At 32.0% G+C, this 14557-nt stretch overlaps 1 long non-coding RNA gene across 14 annotated transcripts; it reads right to left on the bottom strand.

The window, feature by feature from the left end:
- Nucleotides 1–993: 993 nt before the first annotated feature.
- Nucleotides 994–13593, bottom strand: LOC133830909 (uncharacterized). Of its 14 annotated transcripts, none has more exons than XR_009892274.1 (13): nucleotides 13056–13555; nucleotides 12750–12874; nucleotides 12324–12409; nucleotides 10580–10741; nucleotides 9466–9561; nucleotides 9280–9374; nucleotides 8951–9038; nucleotides 8795–8868; nucleotides 8212–8327; nucleotides 7325–7382; nucleotides 5251–5321; nucleotides 1310–2612; nucleotides 994–1161 (listed from the first exon to the last, which is right to left on the bottom strand). It is a non-coding gene; the product is annotated as an uncharacterized LOC133830909 (long non-coding RNA). The 14 variants fall into 14 exon arrangements; XR_009892273.1 differs by having other exon boundaries at nucleotides 5259–5321; nucleotides 13056–13554; XR_009892280.1 differs by having other exon boundaries at nucleotides 1310–1716; nucleotides 5259–5321; nucleotides 13056–13539.
- Nucleotides 13594–14557: the final 964 nt, after the last annotated feature.

Below are 14557 nucleotides of genomic sequence, written 5' to 3'. Positions count from 1 at the left end.
AGCTCAGAATCGATGGGTTCACCTCAAGGTGAACAAATGATGGACCTCCTTCATCGAGGGCCCACGCATATCCACATGCTTATACAACACATAAAGACAACTCAACACAACCCATGAGGTGGGAGACAACTGGAGGGGTTCCAGTTCAAAAGAGTTATGTACATTCACAAAAAATGGGTGGAGTGGCAAGGCCCCACCAAACCTGATCACAGAATTGCTAAAAGCTACAAACCCCTTTGGTGGGTCGTATGCACGGTCGTTGCGGGTTGGAATAGTGTAGTTAATGTCTGGCAAAAGTTGATGGGCCTTCAACATGTTGGAAAGCTTAGTTTGATTCAGGGTGGACTCAAGGTCCATAATCTCAAAATCATCAGGGATCCTGCTTGGCGTGCACTACAAGAAAAAATACTTTCAATAAGACTGATAAAGTATTATCAAATATATACCATAACACTTTTTTATGTGTTAAGAAAAGCGGTGTTATAGTAGGTCAGAGCACTTTGCATAACACTTTTCCATAGCTATAGACATGTGTGATGGTATAGCCTATGATAACACTTTTGTTGTGTTATTTTAATAGTTAGATAAGTATTTTGTTATGCTATTTATAAATAGATTATATAACACTTTTTTGTACTTATAAAGTAGTGTTATGATACACTTTATAATAACACACTTTCTGCATTATAGAAAATAGTTTGCATAACATAATTTTATGCTTATAAACAAGTGTTATTGTAAAAGATACAATAACACATTTTTTGTATTATTCTAATATTTGGATAAGCTTGAATTATTATTATATAAACCTGTACCTTATAATTATTTTTTATTTCTTTAATTCAAACCCGCTTCATTTAATATACTTAAGATACCCTTAACATTGTACAAATATATTTTTGAGTACCAATTATATGGTTCATAACACATAACCAAATAATTGTGTTAAAATACATTAAAGATTATCTAAAAAATAATCCAAAAGTCTTAAGATATTCAACACTGTCTAATTAACATAAACAAAACATTCTCACAATAGTCAACAAAATAGTCTTAAACAGTTGCATATTCAAAAGTAAAGGTAGGAATTCATGATCTTCTATATGTCAGCACATCAAAGCCTTCCAAATCAGATTTTCTTTTGCACTTGACTTGTTGAATCTGGTAAATAAAACAAAATAGAAAAACTAATGAGGTCATGAAATATCATATCTTTCATCTAAAATAGTCAATAATGCTATAATAATATTGGATTGCATATCGGTTAATGTTGAATAAGCATTATATAATCAAATAACCAAATAAATACCTCTTGGAATAACCTTTTGAGAAGGTCATGCAACTGTTGAACCAACAACTTCTCGTATAGTAAGCATCGCATAGTTAGGAAAAAATAAATAAGCACCAGGCACAACAGCAACATCAACCCATACACGCATAAAATCTGGTCCAAGAGGAATTCCGTGCACCTCTAAGTCTGGATCACTAGAATCCCAACGGCCTTCAGCAATAATTGCATCTTACCAATCGAGCAAGTAGCAAGCATTCCTTGCTTATATAAAGTTATGGCCCTTCTAAACTCCAACACTCACAATTTGAATATTTACATTAGGAGAAGGAATATTGTTGGATTGTGGAATATTGTGGGACCGCCCCTCACTTGTTGTTGCTCTACCGCCCTAATAAATGAGTCATTTACAGGGTTGACTTTCCTAACTAAAAAATTACATGTAGAAAATTAAACACATGTTTGTTTATGACTTTGACTTTATGTATTTTTGTGATAGCACTGCATGTTTGAAATTTGTTTTTCTCTCTCAATATATATTAATTTCCTAAACAGAAAGTTAGATTATTAATCTGAAAGAAAATCAATACAATTGACTATAGTTTTTTATGTCTCCAATATGATAGGATTATTAGTCACTCATGCATATAATATACATATACTATTTGTTGGAATGATTTATATATATATATGTATATGTTATAGTACTAGTACATTTAATTATTTAAAGGTAGCTAGAATACATAGAATGATTAGTGGTTAAATTGAGCTATAAAAGCATGCATTATATTATAGTAAATATTGTGAAAGTTTTTGATGAATTATTAATTTTGGTGCATGAGTAAAGTTTGACTGAGGAGCTCAATCACTTGCCACTTGGTCCACGTAGCAATCAAATAAATATTGTGACATGTTATCCTTCAGGTTTATTGTAATTGAAGAACTAATTAACTAATTTTTTAAAACTATATTACTCTTATATGATGGAAATCGTATAAGTTAGAAGCAACCTTTTTATATTATAGCTTAACTACTTACTACTATACAGTACAGAACTAGAGACAGGAAAAGAAAAAAAAAAGTCAGTTTGTCTTTCATGATAAAATCTCTTCTCTAAATAATGTTTCATCATATGATATATCTTCTCTATTAATATATTTTTGTTTTCTTTTTGATGGGGTCCTCTTTCTTTTGGTTAAATTAAACATCTGTAATTTCTGAATTCATTAGTATTCTGACTTCACACTACAAAGAAGATGTCCTTCACACTTCTGATGATGATCTTAACAAGGAAAATGAGGATGGGATAACAATCTTGTTTTACCTGGAGAAAACATATCCTGGTGATGAGAATGAAGGGGTTTTAAAAGGGATGATGAGTGAGAGAAGAGAGTTTGAGAAACACTAATGCATGAGAAGAAGGAGAGACCAAAGGACTTTACAGAATCGAACATCACATGAAATGTCAGTTGATAGAATCCAATATTACTTATTAAATTATAATAAAAAAGAGTCATTTTTAAATTTATCCACATATAAACACATCACGTGATGTTGGACACAGAAAATTATAACATTTATATGATTTCTAAGAACTATTATTGAAATTTGTACACAATTTATTCATTCATTCATTTATTTTGTATATATTTAGGGAAACAATACAAAGTTGCAGAATATTATAAATAGCAAGAAAGGATTCTTGAAGGCTTCAATGAGATGGAGATCATGACTGAAATGGGCTTCTTCCCTGAAAGTCTAATTGAGGTTGTTGCCATCTTAGATTAGTTTTGAAATCAAAATTATTAATTAGTGAAAAGTAATTTTAATTCTTTATGTCTCATTTGACAATTATTACTTGAAAATAAAGGAGATTGAGTGATCATTAAGGAATGGACACAGATATATAGCACTGCTTTTGAGTGTATTTAGTTCATTTGTATAAGAACACAATCATTTGATGAGTAAGCCTCAAATTGTGTTAAATCTGACAATATGAACCTATTTTGACTACTATTACTGTTACTGAACACTTTTATTTATATGTTTATGCTTGGTTTTAGGATGAGGTGAAGCAGTTAGCAAAGAGTGAGAGGTTGGCAGTGAATGCATCAAACATAGCTAACTTAGTTCTATTTGCAGTGAAAGTTTATGCTTCAATTGAGAGCAAATCACTAGCTGTGATTGCCTCAACTAGTGAAGAAGTCAAGAAGTGGCTTGATGAGCTTAAACAAGTACTTTATGATGTAGACCATGTGATGGACAAGATCAATTCTGAAGCTTTGAGACTCAAGTTGGAGAAAGGCAAAACCGGATCAAGAAAAGCAAGTAAGTTGTTGATCTTTGTCCCAACTATTTTTAGTCTATTTGAGCATAATGTAAAGCTAGAATTAGAGGGGATTCTTGGTGCATTAAACTTTCTTTTAGATCAAACAATGTTCCTTGGTTTGAAAGAAGTTGACCAAAAAAGACCACCACATAGAACTTGTTTACAAGGAAAGGAGTGTCCAAAGACATTTTGACTTGAAAGCATGGGATACTATCTCAGTAGAGTTTTATATTTTTAGAATAACAAAGAAAAATTTGGATTTTGTCACTTTATACAAATGTGAGATTGAGGACATACATCAACTTCAAAATGAGCTGAGTAAGGCTTTGACAGGGAAGAAGTTTTTTCTTGTTCATGTTGATGTTTGGAATGAGAATTATGGGAGTTGCAATTTAAAGAAAATCAAAATAACAACATTCTTCCAGCTCTTTTACTTAAGCTATCACTTTCTACCTCAGCACCTAAAGCAACGCTTTGCCTACTTCTCAATATTTCCTAAAGATTATACATTTTATAAAAGTGAAAGGGAAAAAAGGTCCAATCTCCACCACTTTCCGATCTATTTTAACTATCAATTGAATTTAAATGACCCTAAAAAAAAGAGAAACAAAAGAGAGAAGAAACAAATTTGTCAATTACAGTAATGGGGTTGAAGCTATATAACTCTTTATGGCTGTTATGGTGTCCACAGAGGCAAATATTGAAGAAAAAGCACTTAGCTGGCACTTAGCAATGTGTATTCATGGTTTGTCATGGCTGATAATGGGGTTATCAATGAGTATAGGATGGAAGATCAGCAGATTTCAATGGTCAACTATTCGCTTTGTGATGGCACAACAGAGAGGAATTCTAGTGGTTGTTTGATCATTCCATTAGTTTGTGAAAATGGTGATGATTTCTATGAGGAAAAAGGACTAATGCCGACATTGATAACCACTTGAAGGGCTACTGCTATTGGTCTAAACGGTTGTGAGCCGCTGTACAGGAGCAATTGTTCATGTGTTGCATATGCTTACTCAAATGGTCATAGAGCTGAATGTGAACTTTACTATGGAAGTAAGGTGGATCTTCTGAAAATGACAGGGGAGGGAAACCAAGCTATTATTTTGGGTAATTATATTTATGATGTTTTGGGTAATTATATTTGACTTAGAACTCATAGAGGCATTATCAGATTATGCATTTTTCCAATCACAACTCATATGTATAATGTTTTATTATTCAAACCCTAAGGTTGGGGACGTGAAAACTACTCTTATTCACACCCCAGGCGAGATATCAATCAATATAATCAAACCAATTCAAGCAAACACAATTTATTTGTAAGAAGATAATACATAATTCTAGATAAAATCTGACATCATTTCCCATATAAAAGCTTACCTAACCATCTATCAATACCAAGTAAAAAAATTCAAACAACACACAATAAGTTTTCTTCCTTATATCACCGCAACACACAAACAAATTTTCTAGAACCTACTTCTCTAAGACACACAAGTTTTCAACCTTCCGTTATCACCGTAACACACAATTTTAATCTCAGAACCTACTTCTCTACGAATGAATATTTAAGATATTCAAACTCCTCTAACATTTGTATGATATTAATAAAAGAGTTAAGAGAACATACTTCCGTACCTCTTGCAATGAATAATTAAGTTAATTAACTTTGCAATGCTCCTCGCCAATTCGATCCACAACCTAAAGAATATAATCAATACCTAAAAGATTAATACAAATTTAAAATTAAATGATACAATAAAACTATAAAATTCATGAAATTACTTGTTACAAGTCTTAAAATCATAAACTATATTCATTAATGGTTCAAACTTAACATAAAGAAACATATTCCAACTCAAATGTCCAAACAAATCATCATCATTTCCGCCCATTCTATCTTAAATTCAGCTACTACAAAACTAAAATAAACAATATTTTAGCAACTTAAAAACAATATGTACCAAAAAAAAAACAAAAGACAATCACAAATGCTAAGCCAAGGACAATCACAAATGCGAATACAAAAGCAATGGAAATTCCCTCTGATTTCTCCTCCAGAAAAAAATTCTATCAAACTTTATAATGTATTTCCAAACTCAAAAAAGTAAAGGACCCAATTTAATTGAACACAGAAAGCAAATCCCTTTTATAAAGAATAAACTAAGCAACATTGATGATATAATTGTTTCATAAGTACTATTTTTCTCTACTGTATGCACACAAAGCTTGATTAATTAATATTAAGAATTCAATTATTTTGAAAGCTCATTCAATAGAAAAATCAGAACAACAATTTAAATGCAAATAATTTTCTCACCCAAAACTCTTTAAGAATGAAAGAACATTCTCTTTAAAAACAAAGGAGCCAGAAAATTTCAACAGAAGATAAAGTGTCCAGCACATGTAGTCTCTTAGCATTTTTCATAATTCAATCATGCACCATTAAATTTAAAAGAGTAAATCCCAAAATAGAATCAGGACTTGCTTTAAAATCTTTCCACAAGTTTTATGGAAAAGTATTAAAATAAGAACTTTAAGTGACAATTACTTCACTTTGTTGTAGTGATTATCTACACTTCATTGTTAAATTATGTAGTTTTAAAAAAAAAATGCATATCTAGTATCACACACAGAAACCAACATTTAATTCAAAACTCAACCATTTGTTATTCCTCAATAACCAAAAACTCATCATGAGGAAATCCATAACATACAGAAAGCTAGAAATCCTAAGTAGCTAACCATGGGCAATAGGCCCAATACCAACACTAAATAACGTCATACCAAAGATTCTCATAAAAAGTCACTAAATTTTCTTAAGTTATCAAGTCTATCACTAACCTAAACTATTCATGGATCCCATACTCCAAAAAAACAATTTTGAGTTTACTAAACATTGTTTATAATTAGTCATCCAACATAAAAGTTAAAAATTACAGCAGTGAAAGAAGCTATAAAAACATAGGAAACCAAAGCACATGCATATCTAGAATTATCAAAGGAAGTACAAATGGAATGAACATAGATGAAGCAAACCTAAATGTACCATCAGAACCAAGAGAAATGGTAGACATAACAACATAAATAAAACTAGAAGAAGAATAGAACAAGTCTGGCTTTCCTTTTCTAGCTAATTAATGCAACAAGCTACAACACCAACACAAACCAACCAAAAAATACATGTTGCGAGCAGGACTTTGAGAGAGTTAAATATTGAGAAAGAACACGTAGTAGGACTTGGAATTATGAGCAATCCTAAATTCCAAAAGCTTTAAGAATGCAAATTATTTTTCTTTAAGTCATCTTTTAGTGAGAAAAATGAATTATTATTTTGAAATCATGAAAGTAATATGCTCGTGTCAAATAAAATACATGTAAGCTAACCAATCTCTAAATACCTCAAACTTATACTCCAACCAAATCAAAGGCCTTATAAAATCTATGAATTGAAAGTTAAAAAACTGAAATGGGGAGAAAACTTAAGCATTAGAGATCATTGAATTGTTATCTTTTTATTCTAATCTAAGCAAGGAAGACGGTGGTTCAATAACTAACACAAAATTGGCATCGAACTTGTTATTTGAATTAAAAACAAAAAGTTGCGATAGTGTTGATATATATACATATACATATAAACACACCATACACACAAATAATAAACCCAGAATTTAAAATAAATATATTTAAGTTCAAAATATTACCTTTCATGTCAAAAACAAGATGACCCAAAGAAGTTGTCAAACTATGAGGGAATTGAACCTAAAAATTTTGAACTATCATGTTAGAAATAAGTCTATTTGCTGGTAAATTTTTACATATGGATTTTGGGTTAGGAATTAAAGTTGTGTAGCAACTGTGGCTTCAAGGGTTTAAAGCTTCTAGTTGAAACCTAGTTATGATAATATGAACCCAACAGAACATATATAGACATGTATATTATTAAAATAACATAGAAACAAAAAAAAAATTGTTTAACCCATCTCCAATCATACATTTATTTCTTCTTTGTTCATAAAGCTTATTATAAAAAACCTCAATTTAACAATAATATCTCGCACAAAAAGCATATATATAATTGAAATATTCAACAAAGAAATTAACAAAAATAAGATAGAGAGTACTTATGATTAGCCTAATCCATTACAAGCACAAAAGGACAAATTTAGAACAACATTAGCCCAAACTTACAAGGGGAGGAAACTAATCAAAAATTAATACTAGAAACAAAATAAGAAAGAAACAAAAAGCTACAAACTGACACCACACAAACCTAAAACATAACCCAATTCATAGATGAGAAATTTCCTTGTAGTTATTGAAAAGGAGAGGTATGAAGATAAAAATCTGTGAACACCTAGTTCAACAAAAAATAATGGAATCAATAGGACTTAAAATTAGTAACAAAATGTAGTCATAATACTTGTGCAAGTTGGGAAACGCACCAAAACCTGGTTCAACAAATCCAATTTAAAAACTTCAGCTTAGCTTACGACAGTAAACTAGGATTTGAGTAATTAATGCCACTGCATTTTTCTAGTCTTAGTAAATAAAATGAAAACTAGAACTTTTCTTCAATTTAAGCAATTACCTATGTTTCATTAGGTCCTTATTCAAGTGCAGTGCCATGAGATGAGGCTTTATCTTGTCGAATCCTAACAAGAGCAGCAACTTTTTCTCTGCTTCACGTGTTGTTGTCTCATGAGCCTGATGGAAACCAAGAAAAAGAATCGTATCAAAGCATTGATCTTAAGAACAAGGCTTCTCAACTAGACTAAAAAAAAAGCACATGTTATAGTAGAAAAAGTAAGAGAAATTGTATAAATGAAAGGTTATAATACAAAAATACTGATGCTTTCCAAACAAAGGAAATAAACAAAGTTAAATAATATCTAATAAATATATGTGGTCAAAAGGTTAAAAAAAAAGTTCAATATGTCATATAATTAGACAAACAAAAATACGTTAAATTATAAAATGCATTCAATAGTGTATTACTTTAGACACCAACAATGAATTTCATACTACAATCATATCAGTGTCTTAAAACCTGATGGTATATGTTAATTTAAGAAGTACAAGGTAAACAAGGAACAGGGAAGCAGTGGGCATATGCAACTTGGACAAGAAACTAATAATATTTTAAATGAAACACAGCTAACATAAATAATTACCTTGTCTCCATCATTTGATAGACGTAAAGCACAATCAGTTAGTAATGCCACTGATTCAGAGACTGCAGTACTGTCTAAGGAATAGTATAATACATCAATAACTTCTCAAATAAAGTAGTTGAAAATAATAAATAGCTTCTGTAACATATAACCCACCTGTGGAGCCTTTCAAAGCAAGAGTATCAATATAGTGCCGGATAGAGTCACATATGTTTGCCAAAGCCCAAGAAGCAGTTATTCACACCTGAAACAACAAATGTACAGGAAAATATTACTCCCTTGTGAACAAATTAGAGAGCGGTGTTATTATAAAAACTGAAAGTAAAAGAGAAATATCGATATTGGGGGGTCACGTGTATTAATCTCCACTGCATGGATCAATTTGTTTAGGATCTCTCCACTATACAATTTAAGTTTCTAGTAATTCTTCTGTCTATATTTCGAGCTCAAAGAAACTTGAAAGCATGACAAAAATTTAAAATCACCTCTGGAAAACTTGAGGAAAACATGAAATGACACCAATGGCTCGATAAGAAGCTGATCTAACTGAAGGCACCTCGTCTTCTTTGGTTGGATTAATCTGCAAAGTCTCTTAGTTATAAAGCATAAACTTGTCTGCAAATAATTAATTTCCAAGAAAAACAAGTCAAAAACACATAATCAACGCTTACCACAGCAGAAAGAATGAAATCTTGTTTCTCCTTCGTAAGAGAGAAGAATACAGAGGAAGTTATGCCCGCAAAACATGTTACTGATGCAGCTCTCACCTTGCAGAACACATAGAGGTGGTTTAGAAGTAACTATAGACACTTAAAAGTCCAAGCTAAATTAATAAACCGAAGGACAAAGACCAAGCATTTCATAATATTTTTTATCTTCACCAAGTAAAACAAAATGATTAGTGAACTTTTTTTAACAATGTTGGTCTCCAGAGCCTCAAGGTTTTCATTATCTTAATGCCATCATAAAACATATAGCGCATGACATCCATAAGTCCTTAAATTTTCATGTTCCTTTTTTTTTTATAAAAAGTCTTTCAAGAAGAAAGCAGAACAAAGCTTCAGATGCAGGCTAAGAACCAAGAACAATAACATCCCAGAACATATGTTCTATAAGTTGAGTAAAAATGTTTCAGATTGGAGAATAGTAAATTGAGTAACCTTCTTAATCTTTGTTGAAAAAAGAAAGGGAAATGAGGGAGCCAAGAAGCCTAAATCAAAACAGCATTGGAAGGTATATTTTAGGCACAAATTTAGGACATTCATAAACAAAAATATTGAGCATAACAATACATTTTTGATATTTTGATTAACAAACAATCACTTTTTCACAGAATAGTTGCAGCTGTGAAATTTGAATTTTTTTTGCATGAACTCAACAAATGTAACCAGTCCAGGACAGAGAAAAAAGAGCTAAAGTGAGTGTAATGGGATGAGACAAAAACACACTAAAGCAAAAACTAATGAGAAGAAACACTTGCCCAAAAAGGAGCAACTCAAACCATATTTTAAACAACTCAAATATTAAGAAACAAAATCTAGGAATAAGAAACTAAAACTACTATCCTTGCATCAAAATGTTAAATATTTCAGAAGCCCCTAAAATATACAAGCAATCGTAGCAATATAGGTAGTAACAAAGAGGATAGCTCAATAAGCATTTTTTTTGGAATCATGATAGCACTAAAGGATTAAAAAACAGGTATAAATATAGGATTATTGCAGCTAAGTTATCCCAAATAGATTGATTAGGAATGTAAAATCAATTAAAAATAAAGAGCAAAACCTTTTGTCAAAGATAAATACGATAAGACAAGGAACATCTATATCTTCATGCCAATTCAAACACAACAGCTCAACGAATGGGGAAAGCCTCACCCTAGCCTTCCCTGTTCATTCCAGCAGTGCCAACGACTCTGAATTCGAAAAACAAGGCTAGTATCAATACCTGGCACACATTCATCAAGAGAACAAGTTAGCCCAACGTGAAGCCAAACTCAACCATTTGAAGCAAAAACATAGATAGATAAAAACATAAACAACACAATAAAATCATTTAATACTTTTTCCAATTAGCTTATAGTCATGTATTATAGAAAGGGGTATTTAGTGTAGTGGTACCCCTTCATTTCCAGGCTTGTTTTAATTTAAGCTTTCATTTTTCTAGCAAAAATATAAATAAAAAATCAGATAAGCCTCTCCAAGACATTTTAACAAACATATTATGTGCAAATTGGGACAGAAAGAAAAAGTAGCTATTTTAACATAAAAATCAGACAAAAAGGACAAATCACAAGGGTATTCTTCATTGAGTTGATGCCTACAACAGTCATTAATTTCCAAATGTTTTATTAACAAAAAATAAAAAATAAAGCAATGGATTGGACCCAAGGACATCCTCTTGCTTCTTATTGAGTTCGTAAGTATAACCAATATATTCCACTATATCCAACCAATACTAGATTTCCAATACCAAACTGGGACTCAAACTTAGTTTCATCATATCATACAAAAGACGATAAAAATAAAAATAAAAAAACCTTTTTTTAAATATCTTTGTCTTGATTACTAGGTCACTCATTTGTCATGACAACAAATAGTGATCTAAGGCCTCTTTTTGCTCCAGAAAAAAACATGTACAAACACTTCTGTTACTACCCTAAAACACAGGTAAAAAGGTCCCATTTTTGCAGGGGAAAGGCATAGCAAATATATAAAAGTCTATTTCAAGAAATCGGATTTTAGTATTCAGTGTCTTTTTAACTAACAAAGAAACCAAACCATATACAATTCTTGCAATTTTGATTCTTATTACAAGGAGTTGAAAAGTCTAAGAGACCAAAAAAAAAAAAAGAAAAAAAAAGTGGGAAATGTAGAGAGAGATTCAGTGTCACCTTGGTCTGGCAATGGCTAACAGGAAATTATTTGTTATTGTCACAAAATGTATATAAAGGCCAACATGGATAAGGGAAAATTTTCTAAATGTAGCTCTTTTCCCTTTTTCTTTCTGCCTGAGGACTTTGGCTGACATAAATAAGTAATGATCATAGTTGAGAGATTGAGATTTTCCTAACATAATTTTCTGAAAAAAGAAATGCTAATATTTTACTAAATAAAATTTATATATATGTAACATGAAATAACAAAAGGGCTACAGTCACATGTTAGCATTTTCAGGTAATGCGAAGACTGATGTGAATGAATAATATTTTAAAAATTCCAAGGATTTTAATTTTATCATACCTTATTACCATTTAGTAGGAAAAAAAAAAAGGTTGCTATTGATCATCATTTTGTATTCCTTCCAGCATAAATGAAGGGAATTATACTGTTTTTTTTTTTTACAGGTAATGGAAGTGTACTGTTAACATCATGTGACCTACATTTTCAGAATTCTCACTTACTATAGCCAATAAAACATACATCGAAAATCCCATAGAAAATATGAGGTTCATGCATCTAAACACGCTAATATGATAGGTTGAAGAGTTAAAGACGAAAACGGTAACAGAGTTGAGAAAGTGTTGCACCTTTAATATATTTTGAGCCTTGATTTTGCTTTTTCCAGATTTAACAAGCTCCCAGAAGCAAGTATTATATTGATTGTTTATTTGGCCTGCAAAACCACGTAGATATAACATAGTTTTTTATTCTAATTTATCTATTAACTTCATAGAAAACTACTAATTCAAATTCATAATACAAATTATACTTCAACATATTATAATATGATTTTTGTTCTTTCCTCAAATAACAATGTTATTTTTTTTGCAATATATTAATCATCAATATTCTAATAATACTTAAAACTAATACATATATATATATAAAAACTAAAAAAACTTATACGTCTATTAAAATAATTGCTTAAATGAAACTAAACAACATAATAAAACTTAAATGAAAACATATATATATTTATATATAAACTTTAAATAAACTAATGTATATATAACCATAATCGTGTGCTCTGTTTAGGATGTCAGCAGAGCAATAGAGCTAGTAATGACGGAAGACTAGAGGCAGAGCGGTGGATTGACTTGAGAGTGAGAGAGAGAGAATCGGTGAGGGAGAAAGAGAGCTGTTTTTTTACAGAATGTAGAATAAAATCAAATTAGTTGCATGTATATATAAGCGTGAGAGAGAGAGGCAGCTGAGTGAGAACTGAGAAAAACACCACAAAATAGGAGAGAAGGTGAAAGAACAGACATAAAAAGAAAAGAAAAACAAAAAACTAATTACATATATATGTATATACACACCTGAGAGAGCAAAGTTAGAGAGATGAAGGGAAGAGAACCTTCACAGGCGGGGTGCATGAGGCAGCAGAGTAATTTGGGGAAAAAAACGAGTTTTAGGGATTTGGGGAAATGAAAGAAATGGGGATTAGGGGAAACCCAAATGCACCTCTGTTGAGATCTCGTCGCGACTACTACGAGTCCACCACCCCACTCGCAGCGAGAGAAAAAGGGGTATCGGGAAGGGAGAAATAAAGGTCAAACTTTGGTCTAGAGAGGAAGATGTCAAAGGCTAAAGATGGGAAGAAAGTTCGTAAGATGGATTCAAGCAGGGAAAACTTTGAGAGAAGATAAGTTTTTGATTGTTCGGTTTTGGGGTATTGAGAAGGGAAATGAGAAAAGAAAATTGGGGCTCATTTTTTTTAGTGAGAGAAGAGGCGGGATACATTTTCAGGTTCTCGCCTTTACCGCTTTTTATGCTAAGAAAATATAATACTTTTTCAATAGTATTATATTCATGTGTTGTGGAAAGTGATTTTTGGTGTAGTGATGTTTGATACCTGAATGATAACAGGATGTGATTTGTGAATGACTAACTTCATCAACTCCCTTGAAGGCTCCCTGTGTGTCCTATGTCTAACTGCATACTGCTTAACTCTATAATGTCTAGTCGTGGACAGGGGAATAAATGAGGGAAATACCATAGTGAGAAACTCAGGTTCAAGTGGATCATTATCAGCAATCTGGGAAAGACCGTGTGGGTAGGACCCTGAATATCTAGGCTCTGGCGTCGTAAGGGAATGGAGATTTAGGAGGCAAATTTTCTTCTAGGCAAGAAATCTTAGATATATAGTCCTAATGGGGTTATTTTAGTTGAGCAATGTATATCTCATGCCATGGGGAGAAACCTGAAATCTCGCTTCTAGTGATGACTTTGAGTTCACTCTCAAGTCCCCATCCCTTCTGCATAAGGTTGTATTGTTGCTGAAAGTAGAGCATTCGCACACCCGTATTTGCAGAGGGTGTGTGGGTATTTATTTCAGAGTCAAACGATGACAACTCGATAGGTTCAACACCAGGAGGGACTTTAAAGGACCATCCAGATGTCGTGGGAAATCTAAGACTCGACGAATGTGTGTGCGTGAAAATAATCGTATATCTACAACTTGAAAGGGGTGCAATTAATGTAAAATAAGGTCCTATGTATACACACCTAGCACGCCATGAAGAAGAGGAATTCTTAAGGAAAATATACATACTTTCCTATGACCCATACTCTTATGTAAAAGATAAGAAAGAAATGCATGTATCATCGGCTAGGAGAATAGTACCCAGACATGTGTAAGCGAGACCTTCGGTATGCGAAGGGAAGCCTTAGAATGTGTGGAGACAGGCCCTTGGATATGCGTGGGATGGACCTTTGGAGTTACAAAGATGACCTCCTAAGTGAAAACACTTTATACTCCTTGCAATGCAAGCATGGGACAAGGAAAAATAAGTTTTCTTTTTAAAAGGGCAAAAATTAC

Source organism: Humulus lupulus, chromosome 4, assembly GCF_963169125.1.
Source record: "Humulus lupulus chromosome 4, drHumLupu1.1, whole genome shotgun sequence".
Lineage (NCBI taxonomy): Eukaryota > Viridiplantae > Streptophyta > Magnoliopsida > Rosales > Cannabaceae > Humulus > Humulus lupulus.
This window is presented reverse-complemented; position numbering and strand designations above follow the sequence as displayed.